This window comes from Acipenser ruthenus, chromosome 32 (genome assembly GCF_902713425.1).
Source record: "Acipenser ruthenus chromosome 32, fAciRut3.2 maternal haplotype, whole genome shotgun sequence".
Taxonomy (NCBI): Eukaryota; Metazoa; Chordata; class Actinopteri; order Acipenseriformes; family Acipenseridae; genus Acipenser; species Acipenser ruthenus.
The window spans coordinates 8,169,071-8,183,408 of NC_081220.1; the positions used below are offsets into that span (position 1 = coordinate 8,169,071).

At 40.9% G+C, this 14,338-nt stretch overlaps 1 protein-coding gene across 2 annotated transcripts in view; it reads left to right on the plus strand.

Annotated features, from left to right (window-relative positions):
- Positions 1-674: 674 nt before the first annotated feature.
- The window catches only part of LOC117395522 (uncharacterized transmembrane protein DDB_G0289901-like), a 40,883-nt gene continuing 27,219 nt past the window's right edge, over positions 675-14,338 (plus strand). For both annotated transcript variants that reach the window (XM_059005765.1, XM_059005766.1), the window contains exon 1: positions 675-733. The gene's annotated coding sequence lies outside the window, so the exon portion shown is untranslated. The remainder of the gene's footprint in view (positions 734-14,338) is intronic.

The window sequence follows — 14,338 nt, forward strand, 5'->3', positions numbered from 1 at the left end:
GTTGCAGTTAATAATAACCACCCTGCATATTGTCTTAGGGAGAGCAATGTGGCTGCTTGCTGATGCCAAATCTCATTTAGAAGTAGTCTGCTCCTGTATGTTGCACTGGAATCAGAGATTGAGGAAAATAATGAATTTAAACTTCTATTTTATTTTTATTTATAATATAAACACTAAGATGTTTGGAACAGAGCACTCTCTCCACTCACAGGACACTCTGCTTTACCACGTGTTCAGATTCCAGAACATTAAGAGGATTTTGTATATATGAATGTTATATTTTACTGTAGCTGTATTTTACTGTAACTGTGTTTTATTGTTAGTGTTTCATTGACGGCTCTATGGGCTGGCTGGTCACTGTTTAGTTACTTCTATTTTCTATGACCACTCACAGATCCAATGTGTTACTCACTGCATGTAGTCATATAGTTTGTATAACAATACTGCAATAATTCTTCGCAAACCATTTGTGTTTCGCCTAATGTTTAATAATATCTCTATACTGTTAGGGGCACTTCCATTTATCCACGTGATTTCTTAGAAGATGAAGTTCTCAATCTGGTGTAGCCTGAGTAAATTTCCACGCCCAAATACCACGGTTATCTTCCTCTGCCGCACCCCTCGTTTGTGTAACAGTATAAAGCTGACAGTTTCGTTTCACATTTTACTCGACTCTGCACACACGGACTGCACTGACACCCTCCTGTTTCCAGCTCCTGCTTTCAAAGTACAGGTTAGAAATCTGCTGGGTTTAAGCAACCTAAACTTTGTAATGTTCATTTTAAAACTCTATAATAATGAATTGTAATGCATATAGTACTGCAGACGGGCAGTTCACTTTGATTTGTAGCTGATTAAAACATGTGATTGTGGGTCTGTGGGTTCAGAAAGGAAGAGGGAAGTTGACTGAGTGTCTTTGTTAAACAAACAAACAAAACAAAAACAAAACACATTGAATGCATAACAAGTCTCGGTGAAGTTAAGCTCCAGGTTTGGTTTGCTGTATTCTGCTACTGCTCTCAATTCTAACTATTTCCTATATCTATACTTGATTTAACTCCCGTATTCACGGATTTGTAATTGCTCTGATTTTAATCGTTCTTATCCATTTATTGCACTGACTACTTGCTCTTAATGGAATTTACTGTTATAAGCAAATCTTTTTTACTGTACGGTTAACTGCTGTTATTCGAAATCGCTCTCAAAAGCAATTATTTACTGTATTTGTTCTTATTTGAATTGGTACCTTTTAATACTAACTTTATTGTATTTAGATCTGCTCTTATCTGTAATGTGATATTTTGTAACAATTGTAAGTTGCCCTGGATAAGGGTGTCTGCTAAGAAATAAATAAATAAATAAATAAATAAATAAATAAATAATAATACTCAGTGAACAGGTAATTCACTGACACAGGGGAGACAGAAAGGTGAATTTGAAACACCGCACAGGTGCCCAGTTTTATTGATGGTGGCTGATTCCACGTTTTAGTCTGCAGAGGGCGCTGTTGAGTGTAGTCTGTCTACCAACGATGGTAGACCGAACCACAGCAATACCCACGGGGGTACAAAGATCAAGTGCGGGCGCACTCACAGGTGCTCAAAAGAAAAAATACAACAGGCGAAAGAAAAAAGGAAAATAAAACACAGTAATCAAACTACAAATAAAAGGTGCTGTGGGTCTCCGTCCTACACTCACTGCTCCCTCAGCCTGCTGTAGAAACACTTCTGGGGTCTGCCCAAGGTTTCCCCATTACCACTACTTTTTTTTTTTCTTTTGGGATTTCTTTCCCAGGTTTTTCTTTCTCTGGTCGGTCCTGGACCAGAACTTCCACATGCTCAGCACATCTCAGAAGGGCAGAGCTGAGGGAACAGCAGAATATTATTTTATAGGGCCAGCTTTCCCCCGAGACCCACCTCTCAGCCACTCAGAGAGTGGGAAAGCCCACACACCCTCTCTCCCACTGTGGCACTGCCACTTAAATTGAATGTTTGGTTCTACATGGTACAATAAATGTACCATGTGTTGCGCCTTAATTGGGCAGCACGGAAGCCTGGCCAGGTTTCAAATACATTTCGAGGTTCTTATTCGCTGGAAGCGGCAGCGTTGTTAATGGAAAGATTGTTTCAGACAAGTATAAATAGTACCTTTGTTACGCCATAGGGTGGAGCTGCTTACCTGCCTTTTGAGTTCCTGTCGTCTCCTTAGTTCCTGTTTAGGGACTCTATTCCTTGTTTTTGAAAAGTCCGCGGCGTTCTTTTTCCCGGGGTGGTTTGCCATGGTAGAGCGATCCTGTTTACCTTCGACTGTCGTTCAACTTGTTGGAAGTTGATTTTTTTTTTATCAGCAAGTGCTTTGTTCCAGTTTCAGGCTGCATTAGCTGGTGTTGTTCACCTTTGCTGCCCACGATCGCTAAAGCCTGGAGCCGGCTTGTAATGCACCACGTTGCTGACGGTGTTGGCTTTTCAAGTGCATGTTCATAGTTTTTGTGGATTACTGGTCATCGTCCTCCGAGAGGATCTTCAAGCAAGCGGGTACCCAGGAGTTTGGTGAGATTGTTGTTTTTTTATTTTTGTTGCGGGACTGTTTTGTTTTTTTGTTTTATTTTGTTACTTTGTTCTCGCAATGGATATTTTGCTGGCTTGTTTATGTTTTGTTTTTTTTGCTCGGAACTTCTTTTCCATCTTGTTTTGTTGAACAGTTTCAATTATTTTAGCCAATAAATGTTTAAGGTTATCCCGTGTTTCTATAGTGTATTTATTGGGGGATCTCGCGTCCTTGATGCACTGTCGCTTCGCCCTTCCCCTTGTTAATAATTTGGGTATATTTGATACAGGGAGGTAATCCTGCCGTTGGGATTAGTTTTGTGCTAAGAGCGAGACGTTACACCACCTCTCCATGTCATTGCAATGACCAACAGATGGATATTGAACAGCTGCTGCCCTATTCCTGCAGCACTATGAATACACCAGAAGAGTCAGCACAGATCTCCCTGTTACAGGCACATATAACTACATAATGTTCCTGCTTTATTGTTTTCATTTTGTGTTGCTTTTCAAATGGATAGAATATAAATATATAAGTTATTAAAAAGTGCAGTCTCGAACAGTTCAATGAACATCAATCTACACCAGATCAATCTGCACCAGGGATCTCCAACCCTGCTCCTGGAGAGCCTCTATCCTGCAGGTTTATTGGGTGTCTTTACATCATCAATGGCTAAAGATCTGGCACACTTGTTAACCTTGACTAATTAAGCCAATAATTGGTTCAATGAAGTAACTTTGAGCTCAGTTGATACAAAAACCAGTTGGAGACCCTTGATCTACACCATTCAATGTCAGGGTTTAAATAAACTCAGAAAAACACCTGGTTTCAAGAAATGCTAATTATCACAGGCACTGAAAAGAAGTTCAACTGATACTTTAACCTGGACTCAGGATTTTGTTACAGATTTGGACACAGGGTCAGCTTTTAAGCTTTTAATGTTTAGCACGTTTAGCATCCAGATCTGGATTGAATATAAAATTTACCGGTTAACCCGCCTCTTAACTGGGACTGTCGTGGGACTGCAGCTGCAGCACTATGTAAAGGACCTGTTCACAGAACTGCAGCTCCCGGTTATTTTCATAAATAATGCATGTGTTATTTAAACAGAATAAAACTCGACTACGTCACGCCTTATTGATAGATAAGAGAAGTGGGAACCCAAGGGTGAATTGAAACAAACTAGTTACTTACATCATTTTGGTATTAAATTCAGGTCTGGTTCAACCCCTGATAAACCATTAAATTGGCCTAAATTAACCCCTATTCCAACTTCCCAAACAATTAATTGGTTTAGCAAGATCCATCCTGTGATGTATTTTAGACCCGTTTTAAACTAGCTTTATTTAAAGACTAGTGCCGCAAATTAACCATTTCTTGCTAATTCATCGACACAATAAGGACGTTGTATTTTGTAATATTGAATATCTGTATGAAACCTAAAATACAATTTAATATAGTGTTTAAATTACTATTGTACCTTTTAACAGTTTAGCAGCAATGTCAGGGAAAACGATTGGGAAACTAGATCACGAAACAAAATAATGCATCAGGGATCATTTAGTATTGGGAGATAGCAGTTCATGAGACACTGCTGCACAGGGCATGAGAATGTACCAACGCACACACACGATTATATATTGGATCCATGATGAAATCCTGTTTAAATACAGTTCTCAATAGGTTTTACATATTGTACTGTGACAGAAATATAATGAGATCTGGCTGTAAATCTCCTTCTGACCTGTGAGGGCGCTAAATAGCGAGTACCTCTCATACAGTAATCCTATGAGGTGCTTTAAAATACCTATAGTAAAAGTGCTAAACAAAAGAATAAATTGTAGACATTAAGTCACCCTGTGACACATATATATAATTGAAACAAACTAGTTACTTACATCAAGATATATTAAAGGAAATGAAAGTTTAGGAACCATCTTATTGTGAATAACAACAACGGTAAAGCTCGAGAGAGAGAAGGACTTAGAGAGGAGCTCTCAATAATAAATAGAGACGTGTTACGTGTTTTTGTGTTGTGTTTGTCTGTGTTGTAATTGTTTGTGTTTTTTTCATCACCAGACAGTTAGAACACATCTCCCGAGCTGTCGCCGAGGGTCAGCACAATCCGGAACACCACTGCACTACCGTCACAAAAAATACTTGTGTTTGCACTAAGCACCAGCACGACTGCACTCACCCAGGACTGGTGACCGTGTGTTCATTTTTGTTCGGGACTGTGCCCTGTTTCGTTATCCCCGTGCTTTACACATTGGGATTAGCCGGTTATTACCGCCGATTTATCCCTGAGTATGCCACAGTGGTTAACCCGTTAGTCGACCTCACCAAAAAGAGTGCTCCAAATTTAATCAAGTAGTCAGCTGATTGTCAGGGTGTGACAGGATGACAGAGGTTGAGACTCAGAGACAGTGTGAAAAGTTCAAAAATAAAACTTTTAATACTCAAAAATGCAAAATAAACCAGCACAAGGGCCAAACAAAAAGGTTTCAAACACTCAGACAATAAAACCAAAACAAAACTTACAAAAATAAGTCTTCCTGGCTGGGCATTGCCTTCACTGGTTTGCAAAAATGAACAAAAACAGCACACACAGAAAAAACACTCTTACTTCCTCTCCTTCTAGAACTCTCTCACTGGGAAGCTGAGGCCTCCTTTTATGCCAGGAGGCTGGTGACTAATTAAATAATTAATTGGTTGATTGCTCCCACCTGACGCAATCAACCTGGGCAGGGAGGATAATTTAACTCCATCCCTGCCAGTATTTCCAAGGGCAGAGCCCTGCTCTGCCACACAGGGGGTGTTTGATACTAATAAGCGTAAACTGTGCCAGGTCCCCACCCTTATCACACCGGATTTCACCAAGATATTCATCTTTCACACCGATGCTTTGGACGTGAGTTTGGGTGCTGTCTTGTCCCAAAAGGTAGATGGAGTAGAACACCCGATACTTTATCTCAGTAAAAAATATGCTACCTCGGGAGTGCAACTACTCCGTAGTCAAAAAGGAGTGTTTGGCCATTAAACGGTCTACTCACTCCTTACGATATTACCTGCTGAGACATTCATTTGACTTTGTCACAGACCACGCCCCACTCAAGTGGTTAAGCACAATGAAGGATAGCAATACCTGGATAACTTGGTGGTATCTGGTATTGCAGCCCTTCATGTACCACATGGTATGTCGTGCGGTGAAAGGCCACCAAAATGCGGATTCTTTTTCCCGGGAGGGAGGATAATGGGAATGATAGATTCAGCCGAGTGTTCCTTCGGTTATTATTATTATTATTTATTTCTTAGCAGACGCCCTTATCCAGGGCAATCGTAAGCAAATACATTTCAAGTGTTACAATACAAGTAATACAATAAGAGCAAGAAATACAATAACTTTTGTTCAAGCAAAGTACAAGTGTGACAAACCACAATTCAATAATACAGCAGATAATAGTGATAGTTACATCAGGATATGATTAAATAGTGATAATTACATCAGGATATGATTAAATACAAAGTACTACAGGTTAAACACTTGCAGATTACAGTATTCTGAAGTACAGGATTAAATGCAGTAAAATAGGGGGCAGATAAGAGCAAAATAAAGCACATTTACATGAAGGGTGATAGTGTCCCAGGATACAAACAGAGGAGTTCTACAGGTGCTGTTTGAAGAGGTGAGTCTTAAGGAGGCGCCGGAATGTGGTCAGGGACTAGGCAGTCCTGACATCTGTAGGAAGGTCATTCCACCACTGCGGAGCAAGGGTGGAGAAGGAGCAGGCTCTGGAGGCAGGGGAGCGTAGCGGAGGTAGAGCTAGTCTTCTAGTGCAGGCGGAGCGGAGAGGTCGAGTGGGGGTGTAGGGAGAGATGAGGGTCTGGAGGTAGCTGGGTGCAGTCTGGTCAAGGCATCTGTAGACTAGTACAAGAGTCTTGAACTGGAGCGAGCGGAGTAGTGGAGTAGCATGGGCGAAGCGAGCAACACCAGGCGGGCAGCAGAGTTCTGGATGAGCTGGAGCGGACGGGTGGCGGACGTAGGGAGGCCAGCCAGGAGTTGCAGTAGTCTAGACGGGAGAGTACCAGGGCCTGGACCAGGAGCTGGGTAGCATAGTTGGTGAGGAAGGGTCGGATTCTACGGATGTTGCTCAGGAAGAATCGGCAAGTGCGTGCCAGAGTGGAGATGTGCTGGGAATAAGAGAGGCAGGGGTCCAGGGTGACTCCAAGGTTCTTAGCTGAGGAAGAGGGAGAGAGTGTTGTAGATTCCAGAGGAACAGAGATAGAGAGATCAGAGGAGGGGGAGGAGGAGGGAAAGAAAAGGAGGTCAGATTTAGAGAGGTTGAGTTTGAGGTGATGCGAGTGCATCCAGAGGAAATAGCAGACAGACAGGTAGAGATACGGGAGGAGATGGTGGAGTCAGAGGTGGGGAAGAAGAGGAAAATCTAAGCATTTCTCTGAGCAGTGGGATATGTGACAGAAATACAATGATTCTTGGTTGTAAATCTCCCTCTCGACCTGTGAGGGTGCTAAGCAGCGAGAACAGAGTTCTTTGGACGGGCTGGTCAGACAGTAATTTCCCTGGGTCGGGAATTCGGCCAGTCTGGATGAAGGCGAGACTCCATTGCAAGAACGCATTGACCCAGAAAGGAAACAATGTGGCAGCCGCAGACTGGAGAGGCGGTTGCACAAGTTTACCAAGGGGTCATGTGTGACAGCATTAAAGGGGATGGGGAATCACAATCTGTTCCTTTGTTTGTTTTAATTTTTTTAATTGTAAGGACCCGTGAGAGATCCAGTATAAAAGTACCATGAGTGTTTGTTTGTAATTAGATAGCTATCACGTTCTGGAGCTGTCACCGAGGGCCAGCACAAAACCCAGAACAGCAAAACCTACCACGAGCACTACAGCACGCACCCAGGACTGGTGACCGTGTTTGTACATTGTGGGAAAGATACATGTGTTTATTATTTGGCACTGTAACCCGTTTATTTACTTCCAGTGCATTACACATTCAGTGTTCGCGCTAGGCTGCGCCATTTCGCCAATGTTCCCCTGAAATAAAAAAAAAATGTCCCGCTGAAATTCTCTTAACGCACCTGTGTGTCACCCTTCCCAGACGAGACGCAATACCAATATATTAATGCATTTTGTATTACCATGACATGTCTGACAACAGGCTAATCTTTTGTACTTGTTTGTTTACACTTGTGTTTTCATAATTAAACGCCAGTGCTTTTATTCTCCAGTCCAGTACAGTCAGTTTCAGTTTCAGTCAGTTTCACAGTAAAGCCTGGATGACAAAAAGTAGTCTACGGTAATGTTATAAAATATGTGAAATTTGTAATTATATATACAGCTCTGGAAAAAATTAAGAGACCACTGCAAAATTATCAGTTTCTCTGGTTTTACTATTTATAGGTATGTGTTTGGGTAAAATTAACATTGTTGTTTTATTCTATAAACTACTGACAACATTTCTCCCAAATTCCAAATAAAAATATTGCCATTTAGAGCATTTATTTGCAGAAAATGACAACTGGTCAAAATACCAAAAAAGATGCAGTGTTGTCAGACCTCAAATAATGCAAAGAAAATAAGTTCATATTCATTTTTAAACAACACAATACTAATGTTTTAACTTAGGAAGAGTTCAGAAATCAATATTTGGTGGAATAACCCTGATTTTCAAGCACAGCTTTCATGCGTTTTGGCATGCTCTCCACCAGTCTTTCACATTGATGTTGGGTGACTTTATGCCACTCCAGGCGCAAAAATTCAAGCAGCTCGGCTTTCTTTGATGGCTTGTGACCATCCATCTTCCTCTTGATCACATTCCAGAGGTTTTCAATGGGGTTCAGGTCTGGAGATTGGGCTGGCCATGACAGGGTCTTGATCTGGTGGTCCTCCATCCACACCTTGATTGACCTGGCTGTGTGGCATGGAGCATTGTCCTGCTGGAAAAACCAATCCTCAGAGTTGGGGAACATTGTCAGAACAGAAGGAAGCAAGTTTTCTTCCAGGACAACCTTGTACTTGGCTTGATTCATGCGTCCTTCACAAAGACAAATCTGCCTGATATGTCACAGTGTGACTTAATTTCTACAATTTATTCTTTTGTTTAGCACTTTTACTATAGGTATTTTAAAGCACCTCATAGGATTACTGTATTAGTTTTATATTAAAGGAAATGAAAGTTTAGGAACCATCTTATTGTGAATAACAACATCTCTTAATATATCAATGTTTGGGAGACTTTCACGATATGATTGAATGTTGTTAATCGTTTTGCAGCTGCCAGAGGTACACACAGTAAGACTGCACGAGTTATTTGAGAGTTGTTTTGAGCACGTTTTATAAAATGTTATTGGTTTGGTATTTTAAGTTCGATTTTGCTTTACTTTGAGTGAAATGTATGTACTGTATTTTTATTATTATGACAGTATGTACACGTTTTTCATTATATTAAATTTGGTCTTACCTTGTGTCTTGGTATGAAACGGCATCTAGGCTGGGAAGGAGCTGAGAGAGAGTGATGTCACTTCCTGTGGGAGGTTTCCGCAATGATGCTGGGAAATGTAGTTTGTACAAATACAGTTAATAGGTCTTGCCAATTGATTCGCTCTGGACAGTTAAGGGAGGAGTTTGATGGATATAAAAGAGCGGAGACACAGAGACAACGTACAGAACTGTGAGAGACAGGGCGTGTGCCACAGCAGAGAGCCAGAGAGCCTGCCACAGCAGAGAGCCAGAGCCAGAGCCAGAGCCAGATAGCCAGAGAGCCAGAGAGCCAGAGAGACGGCAGAGGAGAGCTGCAGGAGCCACAGGGAGTGCGCCATAAGAGAACTACCGGAGTCACCGAGAGAGCAGAGACGTGGAGAACAGAGACCGGGATCCAAGAGGAACCATCAGTACTAAATGCATTAGTAGAACAAGCAGGCTGTACTGGAGAGTGGAATCAGGACCAAAAGAGTGCAGTTTTAAAAGGGAAGTAGCCGGACAACTTTTAATGATTAGTACATTGCCTAATAGGGTTTATGACCCGCTTGCTGTTTAGGGACCCTAGTGCACCTTTATATTCTCTCTGCTAGAGTGATACCTGTGTTTTTAAAAGGAGATAAACACAATATTTGGTATTTGTCTGCAACTTGTAATTTATGGTTTTTGCACCTGTTCTATGATATAAATATCCATGATAGAGAGTGGTATTTTCAGGTGCTGCATTTTAAATTAACTGTGGCTATAGGTTGTGCTCTTAAATATATGGATTGGTATAGTTAACTATAAAGAAGTATATTTTAATTTCTGTTGGGGTGTTCTGTATACTGCATAATTGTGAGTCACTCAGTGCTGTTGCTTTTTCTGTCTCCTGGGGGGGGAGGGGGGAGGGGGGAGGGGGGAGGGGGGAGGGGGGGCACTGGTTGCACCTGTTCCTGGAGCGGTTGATGAGGATCCAGTGGTGGCTATTGTGACTTGGTGGCCTGAAATTTATTTCTTTTGTATACTTTTGCACCCTAGCAAAGTAGTGGGTGCTTTTATTATTTTCTTTTGATACTTTGTGCACTAGTAAATTAGTGTGTGCCTTGTTTTTTATTTACTCTTGGTAACCCTTGGTACTATAGAAATTGTATTATCATATTTTAATGATTTTATAAGGATAAATAAACATTGTTTATTGTGAAATTGTACAACTGTTTGCCTTTCTTGTCATGGTCGGTCTGTTCTGAGTTCCAACTGGTCATATTTACGAACCTGTGTTGCTTTTAGTGTTGCTAGGGCCCTAGTGCCCCATATATTTAGTCACTAGGTGGCGTAGTTGGCTACTGCTTGAATTAAACCCAGAGTGTCCTGTGACATATATATATATATATATATATATATATATATATATATATATATATATATATATATATATATATATATATATATATATATATATATATATAGACGTGCTCAAATTTGTTGGTACCCCTCCACAAAAAACGAAGAATGCACAATTTTCTCTGAAATAACTTGAAACTGACAAAAGTAATTGGCATCCACCATTGTTTATTCCATATTTAATAGAAATCAGACTTTGCTTTTGATTTTTTATTCAAAATAATATTGTAAATAAGAAAACAAATGAAAATGGCATGGACAAAAATGATGGGACCGCTAACCTAATATTTTGTTGCACAACCTTTAGAGGCAATCACTGCAATCAAACGTTTTCTGTAGCTCTCAATGAGACTTCTGCACCTGTTAACAGGTAGTTTGGCCCACTCTTCCTGAGCAAACTGCTCCAGCTGTCTCAGGTTTGATGGGTGCCTTCTCCAGACTGCAAGTTTCGGCTCTTTCCATAGATGTTCGATAGGATTCAGATCAGGACTCATAGAAGGCCACTTCAGAATAGTCCAATGTTTTGTTCTTATCCATTCTTGGGCGCTTTTAGCTGTGTGTTTTGGGTCATTATCCTGTTGGAGGACCCATGACCTGCGACTGAGACAGAGCTTTCTGACACTGGGCAGTACGTTTCGCTCCAGAATGCCTTGATAGTCTTGAGATTTCATTGTGCTCTGCACAGATTCAAGGCACCCTGTGTCAGGTGCAGCAAAGCAGCCCCAAAACATAACCGAGCCTCCTCCATGTTTCACTGTAGGTATGGTGTTCTTTTCTTTGAAAGCTTCATTTTTTCGTCTGTGAACATAGAGCTGATTTGACTTGCCAAAAAGCTCCAGTTTTGACTCATCTGTCCAAAGGACATTCTCCCAGAAGGATTGTGGCTTTCAATATGCATTTTAGCAAATTCCAGTCTGGGTTTTTATGTTTTTCTTTCAAAAGTGGAGTCCTCCTGGGTCTTCTTCCATGGAGCCCACTTTCGCTCAAAAAGCGACAGATGGTATGATCAGAAACTGACGTACCTTCACCTTGGAGTTCAGCTTGTATCTCTTTGGCAGTTATCCTTGGTTCTTTTTCTACCATTCACACTATCCTTCTGTTCAATCTGGGGTTGATTTTCCTCTTGCGGCCGCGCCCAGGGAGGTTGGCTACAGTTCCATGGACCTTAAACTTCTTCATAATATTTGCAACTGTTGTCACAGGAACATCAAGCTGCTTGGAGATGGTCTTGTAGCCATTACCTTTACCATGCTTGTCTATTATTTTCTTTCTGATCTTCTCAGACAACTCTCTCCTTTGCTTTCTCTGGTCCATGTTCAATGTGGTGCACACAATGATACCAAACAGCACAGTGACTACTTTTCTCCATTTAAATAGGCTGAATGACTGATTACAAGATTGGAGACATGTGTGATACTAATTAAAGAAACTCATTAGTTTGAAATATAACTATAATCCAAATATTTATTATCTTTTCTAAGGGATACCAACAAATGTGTCCAGGCCATTTTAGAATATCTTTGTAGAATAAGCAATAATTCATCTCTTTTCACAGCTTCTTTGCTTTATTCTATGACAAACCAAAGGCATGCAAGTATACATGATAAAAATAGCTTTTAATTTCATCACTTTTCAGGAGGAATGAAGCATTATTTCAATGAGCTGTAAGGGTACCAACAAATTTGAGCACGTCTGTGTATATATATATAAAACTGTTTGAAAGTACTTTTAACCCTTTGCGGTCCATTTATTAATTGCGCGTCAGGCACGCCAGGTCTAATTAATTTTCACATATGCAGTTAATTTTAGACACGCTGTTTAAAAGTATTTTTTTTCACAGTCAAACGGGTTTAAATGGCCCTGCATATCAACAAAGCACTCACTAGGCATCTCCAGCCCCGCCCCACCCTTTCGTTTGCTATAGGGTTCACCTATGTAATAAATAAATAATAATAATAATAGCACCGTGTAACAATTATTTTTTTTTTTGGTTCCTGGGTAGTATTCCTTATTTCACGCTGGCCTCTTCCGCCAGCGACACTGTACTTTCCCCAACCCGGCCACCCGAGTGCATAACCAAGCCAGTTCTTATGGGCCGAGCAGTCTCCCAAGGCCCGCCCCTCAGCCACTCAGAGAGAGGGAAAGCACACACACCCTCTTCCCCACCTCTCCGTGTCATCGCCATGGACGACAGGCGGATCCCACGAGACTGCTGCCCTCTACCTGCAGTAATACGGATGTGCCAGACAGTCAGTCTAGATCTCCCCTGTTACACACCCGTTTATTGGGTTGCTATAATGATGTCGGACCCAGTCCGACAATGGACCACAAAGGGTTAAGACTTTGTAATCCTTGGCGTCTCTCTCTGGGCCTTCCTCTCAAATGCCAGCAGGTAGGCTTCCACATCATCCGCTGAAGTCATTTTCTGAAGAAAGTGACTGGCCCTTATCGGGTGCTGAGCCGCAGCTGTTGGCTCTCTGGTCGGTTAAGCGGCACCCAGCTGTTGAACCATGGTGCACCATTCGAGGCGATCCTGTGCAGCTTGTTCTGCGAGGATTTGGTTATTTTCTTGCAGCACAGCCGTGGCTTGCTGTTGTGCGGCTGTAGCCTGCAGAGCTCTCTGTAGAAGCTCTTCCATTTATCAGGGTTCTTATGAAACCCCACTTCTGGTACTATATGTAGCGAATTTGCTGTTGTCGTTCAGGATAATGTCATCATGGTGTGTAGTATGCAAGAATAATTCCAAGAAAAAAAGAACTTAGAATGAAACACGCTGGGGCATGTCTTTATTTGAAAACAAAACAAATGCACCGTTTGTGCATACAAAAACAAAAGAAAAGCCTAAACCCTTTTTTTGATCTAACTAAACAGTTAAATCATCTCTCTCTAAACAGGGAGAGGCTACTCCTGTTTACCCCGATTTACGCTCACAGGTAACTTATTTAGTTTTCCTTACTTTAGTTTATTTCTGCACAACCAACTCCACTAATGCTCTTAGCAACTCTTCTTCACGTTCCACCCCCCACCTTCTCAACCTTACCACTCTTTTAACTCCAAGACAATTACACAATTAAAGAATTAACCTACATTGGAGAGAATCCTGACATCAGTATCATCCTCAGGGTCTTAATGCCTCCATATACCCTATCCAATATAATAACATACCTTTTCCAACCCAACATAACATTGATTCTTTTTAAACCCAAGTTTGTGGTTTAACCTGTCTTGATCAACCTGTAATATCCACTTTACATTCCTTTGTTAACTCTCTGATTTTACTTTTAAACCTTTTACATTATTGCCACTCTCATCGACCAGTATAGAGAGAGAAAGCCATACTTCCTTGTGCCAATAAGGACTACAATGAGCATTACACTCACAGGAAACCAAAAATTGTCAAAACTCCAGCTCAAAATCTCAGAATAAGATTGATGGAGATGAATGATGGGTCGTAAAAGAAAATCGTAAAAATAGAAGAAAAAAATAGGGAGAATTCTCAACTGGTTGACTTCATCTTTCAAAATACTGCTTGTCTCAACTAATCATGTAGCACTGACAGTTAACACTACATACTTGCAAACTGAATGTTGTTTGTTCAAATCTCATGTATACCAGACCTTTTTTTTATTTATATAAAGAAAGATTTTGTTTTGCAGGCAAATGTTCCATTTTAAAACAGAAATAAATCAATTAATATAAATGATAGATCACAATAAATATTTAATTGTCATTAAACTCGGATGTCCTGTAATATACATATGCGTGGATAAAAGTGCCTGGGGTCTGCAAAAATCTTACCTTCCTTTGGCGACTTATTTCTCTTACTGTATGACAGGTTGTAATGGGGAGGTTAGATCTGTGCTGACTATCTGGCGCATGCATGGTACTGCAGGAAGGGGGCAGCAGCCT